Source organism: Capra hircus, chromosome 5, assembly GCF_001704415.2.
Source record: "Capra hircus breed San Clemente chromosome 5, ASM170441v1, whole genome shotgun sequence".
Classification (NCBI taxonomy): domain Eukaryota; kingdom Metazoa; phylum Chordata; class Mammalia; order Artiodactyla; family Bovidae; genus Capra; species Capra hircus.
In genome coordinates, this window is record NC_030812.1 from 28,603,251 (window position 1) to 28,619,426 (window position 16,176).

General features: G+C 42.1%; 1 pseudogene; it reads left to right on the forward strand.

Moving 5' to 3' along the window:
* The window catches only part of LOC102191209, a 32,444-nt pseudogene extending 22,601 nt beyond the window's left edge, over nt 1–9,843 (forward strand).

Consider the following 16,176-nt stretch of genomic DNA (forward strand, 5'->3'; position numbering starts at 1 on the left):
GTGGTTGCTGGGGGGACGGGATAGTTAGGGAGTTTAGGATGGTCATGTACACACTGCTATATTCAAAATGGATACCCAACAAAGGACCTATTGGATAGCACATGGAACTCTACTCAATGTTATGTGCCAGCCTGCAGGGGAGAGGGATCTGGGGGAGAATGGACGCATGTATATGTATGGCTGAGTCCCTTCGCTGTTCACTGCCCCCCTCCACAACATTGTTAATCAGCTATATCCCAATACAAAACAAAAAGTTTAAAGTTTGAAAAAAATAGAAAGTATACAGCAAAAAAATAAAGGGCTGAGAAATACTTTCCTTATACACATCCTTTGAATTATTTTTATTATAAAAATAAAATCTCAATTAGAGTAGTTTGATTCATATTATGTTTAATTATGAGATAATCTTCATCTATCACATTCAGGATTTTTTAAACTTATATTCACTTTAAATTTCTCAGTGGAATTTAAGAGGGGTGAGAAAGCATTAAGATGATAAATGGACAGATGGTAAAACTCACTTGTGGTCGTGGTGACTAACACTAATCTCTTCTGAAAATCACTCTGATGATTTCCCTCAGAGATTGAGAGCTTACTGAAATGTTCTTGGGAGTCCTGATTTTAATGACTCTCAGGTTACAGAGCTCTCTTGATGTACTCTCATGTACAGAGCTCTCTTGATGGTATTTCTTCTTGAGCAATTAAGAGTTGGGAAACCTTCCCCTTCCTCCTCCAGGGGGGTAGTGATAGAAAAAGATGGTAGCATTTATGAACTGATGTTCTCAAGAGACTTTGGAGTGAGGAGAAAAAACCTGAAAGAAGAACCATCTGTTTTATTCCTAAAATACAACTTCTAGAATCGTCATGTTTTTCTGAAGCATGCCCAAGACGACTTGCCAGGCAATCTCAGGAGCTCTGGATGTAAGCGTTGGAAAGCCCGCTCCCTCTCAGCGAGTGCTTTGGTGTCACTGGTTGCCAAGTTCTCTCTGCAGGGTTACACTGGGCTACCTCTCTTCAGCCATTCCCTCAGAGGGAAAAACTTTGAGACCAGATGGTGGAGCTCTGGAGTCAGAGGAAATGGGTCCCTTCAGCATGGAGCTGCTGCTCTTTAGCCACTTCTGACATTTTCGCTTGTGGAGCCTGAGACCATGTGATTATCTCAAACCAAGTCACATTGTCCAGTGGAGATAAATAACCAGGTCTTTTGTAGCCACTGACTTGGTGAGAACAGTAATGGGAATGCAACTGAAGGACTGCATTTCTGGTGTCTTCCTTCTGGAGTGCCTGTTGCTTGACGTTCTCTGTCCACCTGAGCCCCTAAAGGCATTGTTTCTAGTACTTTGTACACAGTCTAAAGCACAGACTGAATGGACTGTCGTTTGCACGGCTTCAAGGGTAAACTTCTGTGTTCCACTGACCGTACCTTTACCTCAGCCCCTCCAGTGACGTAGCACAGCATCATGAGAGACAAATTCCCCAACCGTTCCTCCCTCTCCCCTACCATCATCCCCTAAGCTGTTCACAAGGGCACTCTGGAGATACCGGGGACTGACCTCTTAAGCTCTCGTCTGGCCTCAGTAGGTGAGGGCCGTGTTGACAAAATTCTTTGTAAAGGTGGTACACTAACATTTACCTTTGCCAGGAGTTTGAGTGGGTCCAGTCAGTCTCAGATTCACAAATACTTAGAAGCCCAGGTAAAAGCTGCTAGTTTTCTTTTAGAAGTTATGTATGTGACTTGCAATGATGAAAATTTCTTCCTGGTTAAACGGCAGTTTATATCACTCTGTGTGTAGTATTTTACAGTGTTAACAACGCTCCCACCCTATATTCCATCGATGCTCTCACATGGAAAGTGCACTCTCTACGCAGCCACTACTCTGGGTGCAGTAAACAATGCTTAGAGCTGACAGCTCCCAGTGCCAGCGTGTGCACGCTGCTTGTGTGAAATGTTTAAGGATACACAATTGTACTTTATGTAAGTTGGTCCTTGTTCTCCATAAAACTGTGCTGCTACAGTGTACTGGGAATTAACAGGGATGGGGAAGAGCTGTGTTTTGGTTCCTGTGAGGTCCTGCTAGTGGTTTTAGGAGTGGTTACAACGAACTTTTACTGACATTTAACAATATGTAAGCTCAGTTTGTGGGGATTCCCTGATGGCTCAGGTGGTAAAGAATCTGCCTGCAGTGAGGGAGACCCGGGTTCAATCTCTGGGTCAGGAAGATCCCCTGGAGAAGGAAATGGCAACCCACTCCAGTATTCCATGAACAGAGGAGCCTGGCAGGCTGCAGTCCACGGTGTCACAAAGCTCAGACACAGCTGAGCTACTTTCCCCTGGTGGCCCAGCAGTAAAGAATCCTCCTGCAACATAGGAGACGCAGAAGACTCAGGTTTAATTCCTGGTCGAGACGATCTCCTGCAGGAGGGCAAGGCAACCTACTTCAGTATTCTTGCTGGGAAAATCCCATGGACAGAGGAGCCTGCCGGGCTGCAGTCCAAAGGGTCACAAAGAGTCGGACACAACTGAGTGAGCGCACACACACACCAACTTTGAAATACTGAAACATCAATTACCACCTGTATTGACATATTAGACTCATACTGTTAATGATGTTCTCTTTAGAAGCTGTAGAGGTATACAGTTGATCTCCAGACATAGAGGGGTTAGGGATGTCGACCTTCCATGGAATAAAAAATCTGCATGTAATTTATAGTCAGCTCTTCATGTTTACACTTGGCCTTCCATGTCCAGCGTTCATCCAAATCTGTGGTTCCGCATTCTCAGATTCACCCTGTCTGGGATCATGTATTTCTGTCATATTTACCATTGAAAAAAAAATCCCTGTATGAGGAGACTCACGGGGTTCAAATTCATGCTGTTCAAGGCTCAACATAGGTTTAGTTCCCGGAAGACTTGGTGAATTGTTGACACCAAACACTAATCTCTGTCACCAATTTAGTTTTGCCATTGCTAAAGATGACATCATTACCATATTTAAAGTTGAAAGATAATTGTCCTTCTGCCTTTCTCCACTCTAAGTGGAACACTGTTCTGTCTGTAGTCTTGTCTCACCATTGACATAGGCTTCTATATCCTGTATATGCTGCCAATAAAAAGTGTGTGTATTTGAAAAGAGAAACCAAAATTGTTTAGCTTAGAGATGAAAACATTTCTGGAGACCAGATATAAATACAAGGGCAAAGCTCAGAAACAGTAAACTACTAGGACTGTCACCAAACACAGGGCAGGAGAAGCTAAGTCAGCACTTGATTTGTTCCAGAGGTGTCACTAGAATTTTCCTTTTCTGTGTTGCAAGCTTCCCCTGTCTGTCTCAACAGGAACTGAATACTATAAGTACTACCATAGAAGTTATGGGAATTTTGTTCTCTATGTTGTCCTTTCTCATTTAGCTCTCTTTTTCTTGTAATCTTTTTTTGGCTGTGCCATGTGGTTTATGTGATCTTAGCTCCCTGCCCAGGGATTGAACCCAGACTAATGGCAGTGACTGTCTGGAATAGTAACCATTAAGCCATGGGGAACTCCTTATTTGGGTTTAATTTCAGAACTAAAACAGGATGCATAACCATTTGAAGATCCTGCTTTGGCTTTAGCTCTGCCCTCTGCAGCGCTTTCTGTTCCTTCCTTGGACAGGACCAGTGAGTCCAGCTGTGTGTCACCTCCTTTTGACATCTTGGCTTTGGAATGTTAAAAATGACCAACACATTACTCTGCTGGTTGGGGTCTAAGCGCTCGAGTGCGTGTCTGTATGCTCAGTCACTCAGTCATGTGTGACTCCTTGTGACTCCGTGGACTGTAGCCCGCCAGGCTCCTCTGTCCATGCAATTTTCCAGGCAAGAATACTAGTGTGTGTTGCCATTTCCTACTCCAGGGTATCTTCCTGACCCAGGGATCAAACCGGTGTCCTTGGGCCTCCTGCATTGGCAGGAGGATTCTTTACCACTGTGCCACTGGGGAAGCCCTTAACACTCATAAGATCTCTTGTAATTCTTACAACAAAAGGACAAACGTTAGGCAGCTGAACGGCCAAAAGTAGAATAACATCGCTAATAACTGTGTAGTTGTCATTTGAATCTGACTAGCTAAATTCTAGTGGAGAAGGCAATGGCACCCCACTCCAGCACTCTTGCCTGGAAAATCCCATAGATGGAGGAGCCTGGTGGGCTGCTGTCTATGGGGTCGCACAGAGTCGGACACGACTGAGCGACTTCACTTACACTTTTCACTTTCATGCATTGGAGAAGGAAATGGAAACCCACTCCAGTGTTCTTGCCTGGAGAATCCCAAGGATGGGGAAGCCTGGTGGGCTGCCATCTATGGGGTCGCACAGAGTCGGACATGACTGAAGCGACTTAGCAGCAGCAGCAGCAGCTAAATTTCAGAGCCCATGTTACCATTACCAATCATTCTATATAATATATAGTACATATTTCATAGTATATACTTTAAGACACCAACTTTGGTGTTTAGCAGCACCAAGAACAGCACCATATCAAAGATACTTTGCTTAATACTCTGATTAGGGTTAGAAAATGTTTTAGGTCAAAAGCTGCCAATTGATAGGCTAATTTTGTTTGGCCTGTCCTACATTTCCCAAACTACCTGATTGCTTTTTCAGGTATATGTGGGAAATGGCAGGGTCCTGTATGATCCTATCCCAGCAATAAGTAAGAACTGATAGCTTATTCATTTTCTGGTGGCTCAGACAGTAAAGAATCCTCCTGCAATGCAGGAGACCTGGGTTCCATCCCTGGGTTGGGAAGATCCCCTGGAGGAGGTCATGGTCACCCAGTATTCTTGCCTGGAGAATCTGCATGGACAGAAGAGCCTGGTGGGTTACAGTGCATGGGGTTGCAAAGAGTCAGACACAGCACAGCACAGCAAAGTTTTAGCCAGTTCCTCTACCAGTCAGCCCCATTTCTCAGCGAGAAATGCAACGAACTTCTCCAATGAAGGAGTTCTCTCTACTAAGTCATCAAATGATACAACCTGGAGATCATGGAACTAAAAAAGCAGCCCTTGTTTACTACACGCCCACCCCACTACCTTAGCTCACTTGAGAAAAGGCTGCAGTGAATTGTCAATGCTCTTGGTTGCTAAAATCAGATGGTCAACACTAAAATCAGATTGATCATATTCTTTGCAGCTGAAGATGGAGAAGCTCCATACAGTCAGCAAAAACAAGACCTGGAGCTGACTGTGGCTCAGATCATGAGCTCCTTATTTATTGCAAAATTCAGGCTTAGATGAAGAAAGTAGAGAAAACCACCGGGGCTTCCCTGGTGACTCAGATGGTAAAGAATTGCCTGCAGTGCAGGAGACCTGGCTTCAGTCTCTGGGTAGGAAGATCCCCTGGAGAAGGGTATGGCTACCCACTCCAGTATTCTTCCCTAGAGAATTCCATGGACAGAGGAACTTGGCTGGCTGTGGGGATGCAAAGAATTAGACACGTTTGAGCGACTAACACTTTCACTTTCAGAGAAAAACACTAGGCCATTCATGTATGACCTAAATCAAATCCTTTATGATTAGACAGTGGAGGTGATAAATAGTTTCAGGGACAGAGTGCCTGAAGAACTATGGACAGAGCTTTGTAACATTGTACAGGAGGTGGTGACCAAAACTATCCCAAAGAAAAAGAAATGCAAGAAGGCAAAGTGGTTGTCTTAGGAGGCCTTACAAGTAGCTGAGGAAAGAAGAGAATTGAAAGCAAGGGAGAAAAGGAAAGGTACACCCAACTAAATGCAGAGTTCCAGAGACGAGTAATGAGAGACAAGAAGCCTTTCTTCAGTGAATGATACAAAGAAATAGAGGAAAACCACAGAAAGGGTAAGACTAGAGATCTGTTCAAGAATCTATCAATTATTGATATTTCATATAAATATCAATCTATTGATATTTCTTTGGAAATATCAAAGGAATTTCATCCAAATTCGGGCACAGTAAAGGACAGAAATGGTAAATATCTAATAGAAGCAGAAGATGTTAAAAAGTGGCAAGAATACACAGAAGAATTATACAGAAAAGGTCTTAATGATCCAAAGAAACACGAAGGTGTGCTCGCTCACCTAGAGCTGGACATCCTGCAGTGTGAAGCTAAGTGGGCCTTAGGAAGCACCACTACCAACAAAGCTAGTGGAGGTGACAGAATTCCAGCTGAGCTGTTTGACTTCACACTCCAGGATGTCTGGCTCTAGGTGAGCACCCACATCATTGTGGTTATCTGGGTCATTAAGAACTCTTGTATAGTTCTTCTGTGTATTCTTGCCACCTCTTCTTAATCTCTTCTGCTTCTGTTTGGTCCTTACCATTTCCGTCCTTTATCGTGCCCATCCTTGCGGGAAATGTTCCTTTGATATTTTCAATTTTCTTGGAGATCTCTAGTCTTTCCCACTCTATTGTTTGCCTCTATTTCTTTGCACTGTTCACTTAAGAAGGCTTTCTTACCCCTCCTTGCTGTTCTGGAACTCTGCATTCAGTTGGGTATATCTTTCCTTTTCTCCTTTGCCTTTTGCTTCTCTTCTTTTCTCAGCTATTTGTAAGGCCTCCTAAGACAACCACTTTGCCTTCTTGCATTTCTTTTTCTTTGGGATGTTTTTGGTCACCACCTCCTGAACAGTGTTACAAACCTCTGTCCATAGTTCTTCAGGCACTCTGTCTACCAAATCTAGTCCCTTGAATCTATTCATCACCTCTACTGTCTAATCAAGGGATTTGATTTAGGTCATACCTAAATAGTCCAGCGGTTTCCCCTACTGTCTTCAATTTAAGTCTGAGTTTTGCAACAAGGAGCTCATGATCTGAGCCACAGTCAGCTCCAGGTCTTGTTTTTGGTGACTGTATAGAGCTTCTCCATCTTTGCCATCAAAGAATATAACCGATCTGATTTCAGTATTGACCATCTGGTGATGTTCACGTGTAGAGTTTTGTGCTGTTGGAAGAGAGTGTTTACTAGGACCAGTGTGTTCTTACTGAAGTGGCTTGCGTTCCCATTTCCAGTGGACCACATTTTGTCAGAACTCTCCACCACAACCCATCTGCATTGGGTGCCCCTGCACGACATGGATCATAGTTTCATTGAGTTGCACAAGGCTGTGATCCATATGTTCATTTTGGTTAGCTCTGTGATTGTGATTTTTGTCCTGGAGGCTGTGGGATTGTAGTTCTTGCTTCTTCTTTCTGCCCTCTGATGGATGAGGATAAGAGGCTTGTGCAAGCTTCTTGATGGGAGGGACTGGCTGTTGGACTGCTCTGGTGGGCGGGGCCATGCTCAGTAAATGTTTAATCCAGTTTTCTGCTGATGGATGGGCCTGTGCTCCCTCCCTGTTAGTTGTTTGGCCTGAGGAGTCCTAGTCTCGGAGTCTACAGTGAACTCTAAAAGGACTTATGCCAATAGGTGCCTCCCAGGACTGCTGCTGACAGTGCCCCATCCCTGTGGCAGGCTACTGCTGATCAATGCCTCACAGGAGACTCTCAAACAGTCACAAGCAGGTCTAGCTTAGTCTCTTGTGGGGTCACTGCTGCTTTCCCTGGGTCCTGGTCCACACAAGGTTTTGTTTGTACCCTCCAAGAGTTTCTGCTTCCCCAAGTTCTGTGGAAGTTCTGTAACCAAATCCCACTGCCCTTCCAAGTCAGATTCCCTGGGGATTCCCAGTTCCTTTGCTGGACCTCCAGGTTGAAAAGTCTGATGTGGGGCCTAGAACCTTTGCAGTAGTGAGAGATCTTTGGGATTACTGCTCTGCAGTTTGTGGGTTGCCCACCTGGCCAGTATGGGATTTGACTTAAACGTGATTGCACCCCTCCCACCATCTCGCTGTGGCTACTCCTTGGTCCTTAGACATGGGGAATCTTTCTTCATCGGTTCCAACATCCTCCTGTCGAAGGTTGCTCAGCAGCTAGTTGCGTTTTTGGTGTTCTTGCAGGAAATGATGGGCACACATCCTTCTACTCTGCCACCGTGATATCTCATTTTCCACTATGCTATACTAGAAATGTTTTCTTTCTATGATTTTACAGTGTGCATTTGGTGTCCTGAGCACTCATATGATCTCATTTTAATTCTTACAACTAAATAATTAGCCTCTATACAGATGAAATAACTGAAAGGCCAAAAAAAGGCTATTGGTACCTAGCAGCAACAATATTCCTAAAACCCCAGGTAATACCAGTGGGCTAAAAGGAGACTCAGTGATTGTCCCATGTTGAATGGAGAGGAGAGGAAAAGAGTAAGCTACAACTTCACAAATGCCAGTACAAACCATTGGGATTAGGTCTCTAGGAGTGAGTCTGGCAATACGTTTTTTTGCTTTGTTTTCATATTTACTTTTTGTCCACACTGGGTCTTGGTTGCATCTCACAGGATCTTTCATTGCGGTGTGCAGGCTTCTCTCTAGTTGCTGCTTGTGGGCTCCAGAGCCAGAGCTTGCTTAGTTGCCTCCAGGCATACGGAATCATAGTTCCCAGACCAGGGCTCAAACCTATGTCTCCTGCCTGGCAAGGTGGATTTTTAACCATTAGACCACAAGGAAGTTCCTGACAATGTGTTTTAAAAGCAGCTAAAGTAATTCTTATTCAACCTGATAAACACTTGGGACCGTTGGTCGTCTCCTTTTCTCAGCACATGCCATTTTATTACTATTTTTAATGAAAGGCTTTTCTCTGCTCAGGTGCCAAAGGATATTAAGGCCCAGATAGCAGGGCTCAGGATTTAGACCATTTGAAATTTGCTTTCTTTTCTCTTTTTTGGCCATGCTGTGCAGCTTATGAGATCTTAGTTCCCTAACCAGGGATTGAATGCTGACCCTCAGCAGGGAAAGTTCAGAATCCTAACCACTGGACTGCCAGAGAATTCCCTGAAATTTTATTTCTAACACACTTGGTATTAAAGTATAAAAGCTCGCAGTGCATTTGCTCTTAAGATTCTGATCAGAAACACCCATCCTGAGGTAGAGTGTCATAAGAATAGTTAAAGTGAAAATTTTGCATTTGGTATTACCTCAATCTTGATTTTAGCTCAATAGATCATTTTATATACAATAAACCATTCATGTGTCTATAAGCCACTTATTTTTTGAAAGAAAATCAATATAGCAGAACTGAAACAAGAGCTACTTTTATATGCTGATTATAGGTACTTAAATTCCAATTTTAAATACTAGCAAATCAGTCTAACCCTTTTCCATCTTTTTGTCCTCAGTACCATCTGGGATTGACAGTTCAACCTGAATGAACTCTACCTTCTGAACACCGTGGATGCTGACTCACTTGTGTCTAGATGACTGATAGCCTGACAGACTATATATGACCCACTTTCTCTTAGTCCTTTGTGCCAAATATCATGTTAATAAATCTCTGTTTGTTCAGTGGTGAGTTTTGTTCAAACGTTTTGAACAAAAGGTAAAGATTTCCTCATAGGAAGGGTGTGGAAGGCTGATAGCTGCTAAGTGTAGGTCAGAGACCCACCCACCTCACAACAGTCCACAACTGCCAGAGGCAAATGATTAGCCTATGATGGCCACACACCTTTATGGGTTTGTGCCTGGACTTCTGGAATTTTACAAACATATATGCGTGTATGTTTATGTAAACCTGAGCATATCAATTTGGGTAGAGTTTTATATAAAAGTGATAGATATGTTATATTTTTTAAAACAAATATTGCTCAGATAAATCAGATATTTATTTTGTCTGAATCACAAATGACAAAGGAAAAAGAACACTGTTCTTTTTCAGAATGAACTGGCCAAATTGACTTATTTTTAAAGTGATAATTGACTATGGCCCGTTAAACTTGACTTGGATTTAATTAAACAACAGCCCTTGGTGAGTACCAGTATTAGCACATCATTTCCAAAGAAGACTTTTCTTTACTTGACAGTTATATTTCATCCTGGTTGTCAGCAGGCTCCGTGATTATTATTTTCTCTATTGTTTTTCTTGAATTTTTTTTTCAGAGATATGATGGTATTTTCCAAAGAGCTTAATACCTAGGAACAGGATCCAGAAATTATACTTTAACCAATGATCAGTTTTCCATTCTGGATTGTAACTCAGCCCATTCTGGCATTTTAGGTATAAAAAGAATTCTAACATTGAGCTTTGTAAGGCCCAACAGACGATAATGATAATTTCCTTCCTAATGTATGTATAGTCCCACCATGTCTTTTCTTCCCCCTTTTCCCCTTAATACTCCAGACATGATTTCTAGGTCAAAGTCTATTTCTGGAGTGGCTAATGTTTCTAATGCTGACTCTCCTAAGGAATGTTAAGCATTTTAAGTTATTCATAGCAAGTGGTATGATATTAGAACTAGGCTGGGGCTTGGAAGATTAGTCCACAGGTCACAAACTGCCTGCCTGCATGTGGGTTATAGCTTTTTTTTTTTTTTTTGACCCTCCTTTCTAACTAGGATTTTTTTTTTTAATTTCATAACTTTTTTTTTGAAGGGAGTCAAAACTGTTTACGTGACAACGCAATTAAACAGCTGGTGGTTTAAAAGTCAGTCTAGGTTCAAGACGGCAGATTAGAAGGATGTGTGTACCCATCTCCTCCTGCGAGAGCAAAATATCGCAACTATCTGTCGAACAGCCATCGACAGGAGGTTGCTGGAGCCCACCAAAAAAAACACCCTATCTGCTAGTGTTGGAGACTCTCCTATGGTGGCATGGGTTGGCAGCGGCTCACTGCAGCAACCTGGGCACCCATAGCAGCCTCCATAAAATCTGTATAATAAAACATTTAATACTTATACTTATACTTTAACCAATGATCAGTTTTCCATTCTGGATTGTAACTCAGCCCATTCTGGCTGATTATACTTGAAAGTTTCTGCATATTGATCTGATCGAAAAGTCAGAAGATTTTCAACACCAGGCTCACACCCCTTCATAGAAGTGTAGTTGGCATACACTGAATGGCAGCTATCCATTCTTAATAGAATACACTCCATGCCTTCTCTCATTTCCTTTCAGCACCAAAGGCATTGAGTTTATAAACCCTGCAGCCTTTGTATGTTTGAGCATCATTTTCCTCCTTCAGCATAAATCTTACTGCCTTATTTTAAAACTTAGCACCTTCCAGACATTGCCTTTGTTCATTTATAATTCGATCCTCTAAGTGGCAGGGATTTTTTTACCAAAGTGATTCTTTAAAATGCCCTTGTTTCTTCTCTGTGGCCCTTGAAACTTCTCATAAGAGCCTTGCCAGAGAGATTATAGACCTTCTGATCTTAAAAGTAAAACTGAGTTAACACCATTTATCAGCTTTTACTTGAAAAAGAAACAAAAAATGAGTGTCAGTGTTTAGGTTTCTTTATACAGCGACAGCAACTCTAGATGAATCAGTTTGTTAGAAGAGCCTGTTTCTGAGTAAATACTTCAGTTCATCTATTTTCAATGCTGAGCCTGTTTTGAGAGAGGGGGATCTTCCTGGTAGTCTTATTAGAAGTATCTTTTCATTGTGTAATCAACATGAAGGATGACATTTCTATGCCAGAGGTCTTAAATTTTCCTGATTTCATGGAACATATTGGAGCCCGCTGCTGGAATGTTTATTTTGGTGAATAGAGTAGTTGGATTCTTTCCTCGCCTGTTTTCTAAAGTGCTGACTGAAACATGTCTGTTTGTTGGTGGCACTTGAAGAGCCTCATAGTAGGTGCAGATGGCAACTTTAAAAATAATTTCCCTGAGCCAGTAGAGAAAAGTGTATATAATACATAGACCAGTGAGTTAGTGTCTTGACTGCAGGTAGACTTTCAAACATTCCTGCATTTTCCCCTTCCCCAAACGCTGGACTTCACCTTCCAGTCAGAGTATTTCTCTACTACAGAAAACATCAAGGAGGAGGAAATCATCACCACAGATCATATTACATGCATTTTAGTGTACTTTTTGATTTTTCACCGTGCATTCTTGTTTTTATCTCAGTGGGTACTTTTTTTCCCCCATCTTTGGTTTTCTTTCCCATGCCTGGAGTCAGAATAAATCTGAGGCATAGCAGTTAGGACTTCAACAAGATGGAACTAGTTTCTAGAACCCTAGGCTTACAGAGGAGCTTGAGGCCTCAGGTACACTTCACATTTATTATCTTCTTTGTTTCTTGTGTTTTCTGCAGTGTCATGCCAGATTAGCAGTAGCACAAAGGGACTAAATCTTTCCACTCCCACAATACTGCCATTTGAAGGGAAAAGGGATTGTTTTAGCAATTTACCTTTGTATTCTTAGAAATACTTTCAAGAAGTATAAAGATGAATACACAAATATTTAATGTTAGACATTTATGTTTGTGATAAATAAGTCAAGTTTCTATATGAGAGTGAGGTGTAGAGTGGTAAACCAAAATTTTTTTTTTTTTCAAAAAATTTTTTTTTAAATTTCACTGCGCACCCTCCTTGCAGTGCACAGCCCTGCTGCTCCACAGGGGCCCTCAGGGCAGAACCAAATTTAAATAACAACAGGGCCATTCATTTGCCTCTGATGTAATTTTTGCCCATTCTAAAAAGGGCTTTGTGAAAGCCTTAATTACCTTGCCCTGTCTAGAGAGAATTAAGCGATGAATACAGCATCACATTTAATATGGAGAAAAGTTTTCTATAGCCATTATATAACTCCTAATTTTCAGATTGATTTGGCATAATATAGATTATTTTCTGCCACTAACTAGAAAATAAAAATTTTTAAAGTCAGAAAATCATGTCCTAGGTTCTGAAAGACATCAACAAACACATTTTTTAGTTGACTATTTACGATTGTTGATTTGGACGTAAACATCTTAAACAGTTGAAGGCTTTGAGAATTCTGGCTGAAGCTTCTGCAGTATAATTTGTTACATATTGAAAATTCATTCTTCGTAAGTACTTTTCAGAAGGCTTCTTATTTTTCTTGTGTGTAACTTCATTTTTTGTACCTATTGAAGAATCGAGGTCTAATGTAATCCTTGTACATAGAGTAGAGAACACCTAGAAACAAAATACGTATATCAACAGAGTATTCATGGGAAACAAACACTGCATTTCTTCACTTGTATTTTTTCTAAAACTAACCTACAATTAAAAACAAACACCCTCTATCTTATTAATTTTTGTTCATACAAGTGGCTCCAGGAAAAAACAAAACAAAACTCAACTTCGATCCCTGAGTTGGGAAGATCCCCAGAGTAGGAAACAGCAACACACTTGAACCAACCCAGTATTCTCGCCCGGAAAATCCCATGGACAGAGAAGCGTGCTGGGCTATACAGTCCGTGGGGTCACAAAGAGTTGGAAGCTAATGAGCACACATGCACACTACCTCTTAAATGTAGGTGTTTCCTGGAGTTCTGATCCCAGTGCTTTTCTCACCTCATTCACACTTGTTGTTTCACTTGGAAGCAAGTAGATCTCTCTTCTGAGAGTGAGACCCACATATAGACTATATTAAATGTGACATTTCTACATCCCATATGTAGATGGTCTCCAAAACTTGTATATAAGCAAATATGTTGAGCATGCCCCTCAAAATGTGCACTTATAAACAAAATAAATGTACTAGAGTCAGTCAATATACTGATGAATCTTTTTCGTTTTGTCTTTGGCTTTGGTTGCACAGTGTGGCATGTATGCTTGGGTGCAAAATCATCTCGGTTGTGTCTGACTCTTTACGACCTTATGGACTGTAGCTCGCTGGGCTCCTCTGTCCATGGGATTCTCCAGGCAAGAATACTGGCGTGGGTTGCCATGCCCTCCTCCAGGAGATCTTCCTGACCCAGGGGTCAAACACACATCTCCTGCATTGGCAGGCACGTCCTTTACCACTAGCACCACCCGGGAAGCCCAGTAAGGCGTGCAGGATCTTAATTCTTCCACCAGGGACAGAACCCATGCCCCCTGAACTGGGAGTGTGGAGTCTTAATCACTGGACTACCAGGGAAGTCCCCCCACAGGCATCCTTCTAAACTGTTATCCTGACCGTGTTACTCCCCTGTTTAAACCCTTCACTGATTTACTTCATCTTGTTACTCCTCAACTAGCAACCATGAAAATCAACCATGAAAAACAGGGGGATCTGTTTTATATCAATTTAGCTCAGCTGTTACTATGTTTTCCAGGATTCCCTTCTCTGCATGGTGGTGGTGGTAGTTCAGTTGCTAAGTCGTGTCCGACTCTTGCGATCCCATGGACTGTAGCCCGTCAGGATCCTCTGTCCATGGAATTTTCGAGGCAAGAACACTTGAGTGGTTTGCCATTTCCTTCCCCAGGGGATCTTCCCCGACCCAGGGATCGAACTCGTGTCTCCTGCACTGCAGGCAGGTTCTTTACCAACTGAGCTGCCAGGGAAGCCTCCTTCTCTGCATAGTTCTGAGTTAGCTTGTCCATGAGAGACATTTCACTTGCGATCTGAAGGTGAAAAGTGAAGCAGCACCTGCCAAATGCTTTTTGCACGGGTTAGGCTTGGTATAGAGGACCAGGTGCTGTTACAGCTTGTGTGTGTTGTTGTTTATCTCCTGGCTCTCTTTGCTACTGTTGGGCAGCAGTCAGGCCCACAGGTCTTTCAGCTCCTAGTGAATCTCCTCTATTAGCTCTTCCGGCTCCTGGGCCAGATGTGGATAATAGAAGGTGCCAGCTTTTCTTAAGGGTCATGCCGTCTAGGTCGGAGTCGACAAGATTCTGACTCAAGTTTCCACTTGTCTTTGTGGGTTCCAGTTCATCCTTGCAGATTCTAGTTTCTTTTTCCTTCCCAACTGCTGCCTTGCTCAGGTGTCAGGATTAGAAATATAACCAACAGCCTAACATGGACTGTTTAACCAGCTACCCAAATTGCTTTAAGTCATATCTCTATAATAAACCCCTTTTTCTGTATCACTACTAGTAGTTTTAGAAGGAAATGGCAACCCACTCCAGTATTCTTGCCTGGGAAATTCTGTGGAGAGAGGAGCCTGGCTATAGTCCATGAGGTTATGAAAGAGTTGGACATGACTTAGTGACCAAACAACAAACATAGCTAGCAGTTCTGCTTGTCTGGTTGAACAGAATGATACAGAATTTGGTATTAGAAGCTCCCAGAGGAACATCACCCTAACATAACATAACACAACCCAGAGGATTGGTTCTGTGAATTAGTTCTGGGTTATTTGGAGTTGGTTCTCTAATCTGATTAGATTTAAAGGTATTAATGGCCTTTCTCCCCACTTCCAGTGGCTAAGAGTATGCTGGTAGTCCATGGCATACATTAGTAAAACATTTTAAAAATTATCACCTTGCAGATACCCTTAACCAGGTGCCTATAAAAGCAAGGTTTTAGGTGATCAAGTATATACTGCCATAGAACATTTGTTGGAAATAAGAAGTATAATATAGTTGGTTACTTCTACGTGTACTGGAAAACTTGGGAAAACTATACAATGGGCTCATGGCTTTTTTTTTTTTTTAAGATGCAATTTATTTTTTTAATTTAGATACACAAGGTCTCAGTTGCAGCATGTGGGATCTAGTTCCCTGATCAGGGATCAAACCCAAGTCCCTGCATTGGGAGCTTGGAGCCTTAGCCACTGGACCTCCAGGGAAGTCCCTGGGCTCATAGCTTTTAATTCCTAGCTCAGGTTTGCATGAGGGAACTGAAAGCTTTATGACTTTCCAAAAAGAAACTCAATTCCTGTGGCCATGACATTGCTACTTTTGAAAAATATCCACAGAGTCCACAACACAAAATGAATTCCCAACCTCACAACACCTCTTATATTCAAGTTTAGGGCATTGCTTCTGAAAATTGAAATGGGGACATATGGTCAGATTTCAGTGAAAGTGGGTCCTTGAGCCCTGATATCTTACTGACACTCCTTTGCCAGGAGAAACAGTCCTCTATATCTGTCTGAGAAAGACTGAAACTTGAACCAAAAAGTAGTCTCCACTAAATGAAGCTGAAATACCAGAACTTCTTTAGTATACTTCATGGCGGAGCAGTGATTCTTCTGACCTGTGGAGTAGGGGCTCTTATGGTAGGGAAAGCTAATGTAAACCATTCTATATGCATCTATTATCAACGTGATACTGCATTCCCAGGGTGATGGTACAGCTTGGTGTCATCAGCAATGACTTTAAAGATGCCAGGGTGGTGATTTCTACCACATCTCTATTCATTTTGCCTCTTTTGCCAGAAGGCAGAGAGATCTTACAGAATGATAATGGA